The following is a 7,259-nucleotide window of genomic DNA, read 5'->3' as shown; positions in this document are numbered from 1 at the left end:
AAAAGTTGCACATTTCATTACTGGTTGTGAAACACAACTGAGGGTTAATATACTGAAAGGCATAAAAGTATACCAAGAGTATTGGGGTGCTCGCAAACATTACAACATATTAGTAGCTAAGACACATTGGAAACAAGATCCACAAAGCACTACAGAAAATTATAAAATTCTGATTACATCGAATCATCCAATACCATCAAGTAAGCAAACAGAAGAGAGGAAAATAGATATAGTAGACCAAGATAAAAGGAAAAAGTAGCATTAATAACTGAAATAGCTATGCACAGCAATTATATTATCCTATGTACAGAGAGACACAGAGTTACAAAATAAGAGGATCTGCAACCAGAAACTAGAAGAATGAGAAATAACAATACTGAGACAGTTGCAATAATAGTGGGAGAAAAGGGCTAATGAAGAAATCATTTCCCATCAATTTTAAATATGCTATCAACACATGCAACTCCATATAAACTGAAGAAGGAGGTGATTCTAGCTACATTGTGGGTGGTGGGAAGAGCACTTTTGGCAAAGATTAAAGGCTGAAACTATACTAATTTCTTGTACTCTGATCCCACCCTAACTCAGGAATGGGGTCCATTCTTGTTACAGTGTCAGAAACCCAAAACATTTGAAGAAAATTATAAAAGAGGAACCAGCTGACAAAATCCATTATTATGAATTTATAATCTTCACATCTATTCAAACAAATCTGACACACACACACACACACACACACACACACACACACACACACACACACACACACACACACACACACACTCACACTCACCAGTGCATCTGAGTCCTACTGGTGTGCACAATAATTTTGAGGACTTCGTGCATTATTTTGAGCTTAAATAAAGCTAAGGTAAAACCACTACAGAGTCTCATCTTGCCAATCTCACCCTGCAGAACTGGTGGAAATCTAATGTTTTCACTGTGTCTCACATGCTGAGGCAACACAGCAGTCAAATATATACAATCATGACAAACAGTAAACAGTGGTGGGTACAAGGTGGGTAGATGATCTACTTAAAGCATCGGAGAGTACACCAGATGGGTGAAGTGTATAAACAGTGCTAGCAGTACCCCAATAAATCTTACAATTGTGTACCATGATATAGAGGGATAAAGCCCTAACTATGACTTTTGTGACCTGGGTTTGAGTAGCAGCAATGATTTCTGTGGTGCTGGCAGGGAGAGATATGCATGCCTACCTCAGGGGAAGAGATGTTCATCTTTGCACTCCTTGGGGGGGGCGTGGTCCATAAGAGGGGTGTAATCCATGGCTTAATAAGATGAACATAGGGGAGGGAATGACAAATCTAAGGTAGGTCATAGCAGAAAAAATCTCTCCCCTCTTACATAAGCAGTTGCTGGCAGACCCCCCCCCCCCCAGGATGCCGTTATGTTCCACACTGGCCCTAGCCTGGAACTGAAAGTTATTTCAGGGATGGAAGGAGGGGCTGTCAGGCCTGACGATAGATGGGACACTGGGGTAGGAAGCAGTGAGGGGACAGGACAATAAAAAGTTGACAGTTGCTTCTCAGAATATATAAATTTACACCTCATAGTGACGCAAGAAACGTCCGCGTATTCATCCTGATACACTGCTGATGCTTTTTATCAAGCACACACTGCACAGCATTTTAATGGTGAAACTGTTTCAGAGGTTGAAAACATAGTTTGCAATGCAGCTATGAAACATTTTTCAATAGCGCTTTTAAAATGGAGACAAATATACAGTGCTGCTTGAGGTTTTATGCTTTCCCAGGGACTTAATAAAAGTATTACAAGTTGATTTACATTTGATGAAATATTTGATAAAAAGAAGCAGAAAGATTTCATTCAGTAATTAGTTATAGAATATATGGATTGCATGGTGGACGAGGAATGTTTTGTGGGAGATCAGTGCTCTGAGCTGGAGAGGAGTCTCCATGATTTTCAGTGTTCACCACCCAGGCAGACTTAAGAAGGCTTGGAGAATGAATGTGAGTACCAGGACCAACAGTTTGGAGGTAATACAAATTGAACTATGGAATATGCGGCCTGCATGAAAAGGCTTGAAGCTTCCATTATTGATGATGCCAAATACCTGCAAGGCCAACAAGAGGTGATAAAGCTATTTAGGTAGCAAATGGCAAACATTCTGATAAAGGTTTCAGGGACAGTTAAGATACTTGATTAGATTAAGTTGTATTTTGCTGGACTGGAAGATGAAGCATGTAAACAGTGTTTAAGGCTATATGTTGTTCTGAAGGGAGAAGGAAAAAGTGATATGTCAGAATATGTGTCAGGTAAAATGGCAGAATGCACTAGTTTTATTAAAGATACATTAGTTGTGCTGTGTCAGCGAAATGATTACCACTGCCAGGATGAGAGGTCAATATGAAATGCACTTGTTAACAGAGAGAGACCAAGTGCTGCAGAATCCATGGCAACAAGGCATAAAATTAGCAGTGGCATAGAGAACATTTCTCATGGAGTAAGCTTATTTGGAAGTGGCGTTTAAGGAGCCATTCATAAATTGTTGATGTGCTAAGAGAGTGTAAGTACAAAGGATTGAAATTTAAGCTGTCATTACCTACATCACCATGGGATTTCTTAAATAATAAAAGCTGGCATATGACAATCCTGATGGGGGGATCAAGAATATAAAAGTTACCAGTCAGGCTGATGCAATTAGAAATCAAGCAGATTGGAAACAACATGATTGACTTGAGAGACATTAATACATCTTGGGAAATGAAAGACGAATAGGAAGAAAATCAACTTTTGCAGAGAAGATCTTCTTGCTTGTAACGGTGATATCTAGTACAAGATGGTTAGATAGATTTAGAAGTTTGACTTGAACCGGTAGATTGAGGGGAATAAGGAACTGTAAATCATGCCGCATTAAGTAGGACTATCGATAAAGAGATAGAAGCTGATAATGTCCCAAATGGGTGCAAAACATTTGTTTAACCTGTGCTCTTTATTGAATAGCCGGAAAAGTAGATTTAATTTCTTTGTGGTTTGAGAGAATTGTAAGCTTTGAATCATGTTCTGTTAAACAAAGCCAGAGAATAAAGAGACAGACACTGTTAAGTCCCAAATAGAAGGAAAAAGATTAAACTCTGCTCTTTATTAAATGTGCCATAAAGGTGATTTTTTTGTAGATATTACTTTTTTCCAAGGCTGACTTTATTCTACTTCGGTTTAAGATGTTTCCAAGAGGCAGAGTTTAGCCAAAAATTAATGGTCCCATAGAAATTTAGTGTCATATGCAGGAGAAGGTTTGAAAAGTTATAGTTTAATGTTACCTTTAAGGAAAAATGTCTTTTCTTCCATTTGAAACAGAGACATATAAGTACTTGAGGGAAGTTTAACCACATCTGTAGAGGAATACACTACAGTTTGGGAGCATAAGGTATTCACTGATATTTAAGATGTCAAAGCCCAGAGGAGACTTTTTTGAAAATTGATCTTCTAGTGACCTTTTTTGCTAACTTACTTTAAAGTTCTATAGCTATAAGCATGATAAGCTAAATAAAATAACAGTTGAAAGGACTATTTTTATAAAACTAAGCAATCATTGAAATAAAAACTTGCAGACCTTAATCCCGGAGAGATTATTTCATGCTAATAATAATTTTTGAGAGGTATTTATAGTAACAAAAATTGTTATATGTTATGTCTATTGCAAAATAGGCAAACACTGCCAGGGGTCTTAAAATAAATACTTATTTATTAACCAGGTAGATCACTGAACATACAGCTCCTTTTTGGACTAATGTAGGAGCAATTTCTGGTTAAGGGGCTTGCTCAGGATCATGCCGGAAGCAAATGAGGGCTGAGAGAATCAAACTCTGTACCACAGAAACAACTGCACTCTGCCTTAATCCTCTCCACCAGCTGTCAGTGTTGTTTATTCACTTCAGACAATAAAGAATCTAGAGGCTGTGGGAGTATAGAATATTAAGATGAAAATGATATCTGGATATAACTACACAAATGGAAAACTATTATGGAATAAAACAGAGACATTTGAAATAATTAAAGATGAACTGGGCTACTAAGGTGTGGAAATTACATGGTGGAACAGTGGATGAAAAAAGATAAAACAAATGAGTAACTCAGCAAACTAAACAATGAAGCTGGAAATTGTGCATATGTTGGTGTGATGTTGGGAAAATTTAGGCAGCATCCAAATTTGATAAACTCTATATTTTTCAATGGTTCTGTAAAAGTATATGGGTATCTTTACATAGGCCATTACTATGTGCCAGGTCAACATTTCATTAATGATGAGATAGCCTCACTAAGCTGGAAATACTATTTTAACAGCTACTGTGCTGATGTTAGCAGCATCAGTGCTACAGTAGTTGCTTTTCCCAAAGTTTATACCAGACAAATTATACTGTTTACTTTAATGAACTGCAGGATCGTGATCTATATCACGGCATATTTCCATTAGCAAACTCGGTAATTGGCACTCCACTGCTGGGTGATGAGTCCACCAGTGGGTGACTGATGAAGTTTTACTACTGGGTGATTAGTCAGGTTCCACAACTGGGTGATTAGCATACCACTGTGTCATTAATAAGGTTCCATCATAGGGTATTAGTGAGGTTCTATCACTTTGTGATTAAGAAACCTTTGGGTGATTAATGAAGTTCCACTAAAGGCTTATTAGTGAAGTTCTCCCACTGAGTGATAAATGAGATTCCACCACTGATGATTATTGAGGTTCCACCACAAAGTCATTAGCAGGGGTCCATCTCTAGGTGATTAGTCCACTCCAGGTTGATTAGTGATGTTCCAACACTAGATAACTGATGGGGTTTCACCGCTGGGTGATTAGTCAGGTTCCACCATTGGGTGATTAATGAGGTTCCACTACTGAATGATTGCTGAGGTTCTATCTCTGTGTGATTAGTGAGAGGAGGTAAACTTTTAGCTACCACTGGATGAGCACATCGTAGAGTTTATTTCAATGGTCCCTACAACTTGTGGATACAAAAGTAATCAGCAAAAATATGTATGAAGTAAAAGGAACCACACATAATTTTATTAACATAGAAAAAGTTAATTACAGCTGACCTAAATCTTTAATTTAGCAATTTGGATAGACAACTACAAGTAAATATTGTTGGTACTCAAGCAGTCATGGTACAACTTAGAAAAATCTTTGTGGAATAAAACACACTACTGAAAGCACACTTGAAATGATAATATTTAGAGAAGTCTATAATAAATAATGGGAGAGGAGTATGAAAATAAACCTTATGGTTTCTGACCCTGATATGGATACAAGTATGCATCACCCATTTTCCTGTATTCTGCCCCCTCAAACTGCGGGAATTGTTATTTTGATAGGAATATGCTTGAAAAGAAGAAGATGTTTGATGCGTGTCTTAATTCTTTACTGTAGCCCCATGAAAATATATGTTGTTACAGATCATAGCAGCTTTTTGTAAACAAAATTGCAAGCACAATTTCCTAGCTGAAAGCTACTAAGGGAGTACCATATAACATACAAAATTACATTTTACTAGACCCCAGAAAAGTAACCTTTTAATTACAGGCACTCTGATAAAGACACCCCCTGAAAATAGTAAAATACAGAAATTTTATACAATATTAGAATCACAGATTTAGTAGTGTTATGTCAGATAAAATGTGCTTTGCAGGGTAAAAAAAAGAACATATTAAATACTGATTATACATTTCATTTGAATAACTGTAGAAATAAGATGCGGGTGGATATATTGGCATGTCATATGCTTCCTGGACTGATAACATAACAAAGATTTTGAAGAAGTAGATCATAAAACGTATGTTTATCTCACAGTAGACTTAAAACCCACAACACATGAAGCCCACCCTTTTATAAATGGTAATACATTATGAAAATAAATGCCATACAAAAATAGTTTTTTATCAGTTTGCTGTGAGGGAAAAGTTAGTTTGCTTTTAATTTCTTGTATTTTTTATTAATTTATTGCCTTTTTTTATTTTGTATATTATGATTTGTTTTCTTTACACTGTGTTTTACTTGTATTCTGCTTTTGACTGCGTATTAAAACTTGAAAAGAGACCACATCTCTGTCTCTTGTGAGTCAGACAGAATTTCTTTCCACCCCCCCCAATCCTGTTACTGTTGTGTTTTTTAACACCACTGTCTTACTAGTTGCCTGTCCCTTATGTTAATTTGACCATATATCTCATTTCCTCTCTGCTTTTACTGGCTGGTATGAGTAAGCACAAAATTATCATTTTGTGAAGGCACTTCCCTTCAACTATTTACATTTATTGGCCATCCTACTATATTTCATAGTACCAGAATACAAAAGAATCCACCCCCTTTCAATCTGTCTTGCTCTTTTAAAATAGTGTCTCTCCACTAAAACTTAACTCTTTAGACAAGTTACCCACTTTCATATCTAACTGCTTAGTGCACACTGCAGTGTTTAGGATAAACCATTTTTTCATCTTATATTTGAACATCTATTGTAAGACCACCAGTTATTGGAGAGCCCACATTCTACCTCTCAGTAGTCATCTTGAGATTAGTGCTTCTGTTTTCTCCTTGTGAGAGAAGGAGTACAGTGACATTATTTCCTGGAGACTGCTGAACACCAGAAGCCTAATATCTGCTTTATAGGTGACAGCTTGGAATCTGTGCTTATATTCTGATCCTGGTGAGAGTAGAAGCAGAGTGCATTGATTCCTGACCCTTTCTGGTTGAAGAGTGAGTGTCTGTGCTTAACGTACCTGATTGGTCTGGTTGCTATTCAAGCCATCTACCAGAAAAAGGCTACAAGCCTGCAGACCCTTGCATCATCTGGGACAAGACTGTGGATCACCAAACAGGCTGTAGCCTGCTTCGCTTCTTGGGACTGGTGCTAACATTTTGCTTCTGGTGAGAGAAGAAGCAAAGGAGTATTGTATCCTGACAGAGTGAAGCTGTGGTGAGACCAGCATTAGTAGTAGGCAGGCAGTAGCCATTCATGCGACTCCCCTCTTTTCATCATTCTTGACAAGGCAGTTCTTTGTTTTCTGTAAGTACTGCTTGATTTGTTTCTAACTTCAAAATATCTGCCTAAATACTTCATCCTTAAATTTTCAGGGTCTATGTATTAGTTTCCCCTCAAGTGTTTGGAAGTGCTCTGTACAGACTTAGACACCTTGAGTGACATTTTTCCTGTAAAAACACAATTGAAATTTCTCCAATATCTAGTTGCACACAGGACAACTAGTTTGCAGTGACAAGC

Source organism: Protopterus annectens, chromosome 1.part2, assembly GCF_019279795.1.
Source record: "Protopterus annectens isolate FY-2018-M chromosome 1.part2, PAN1.0, whole genome shotgun sequence".
Classification (NCBI taxonomy): Eukaryota; Metazoa; Chordata; order Ceratodontiformes; family Protopteridae; genus Protopterus; species Protopterus annectens.
This window is presented reverse-complemented; position numbering follows the sequence as displayed.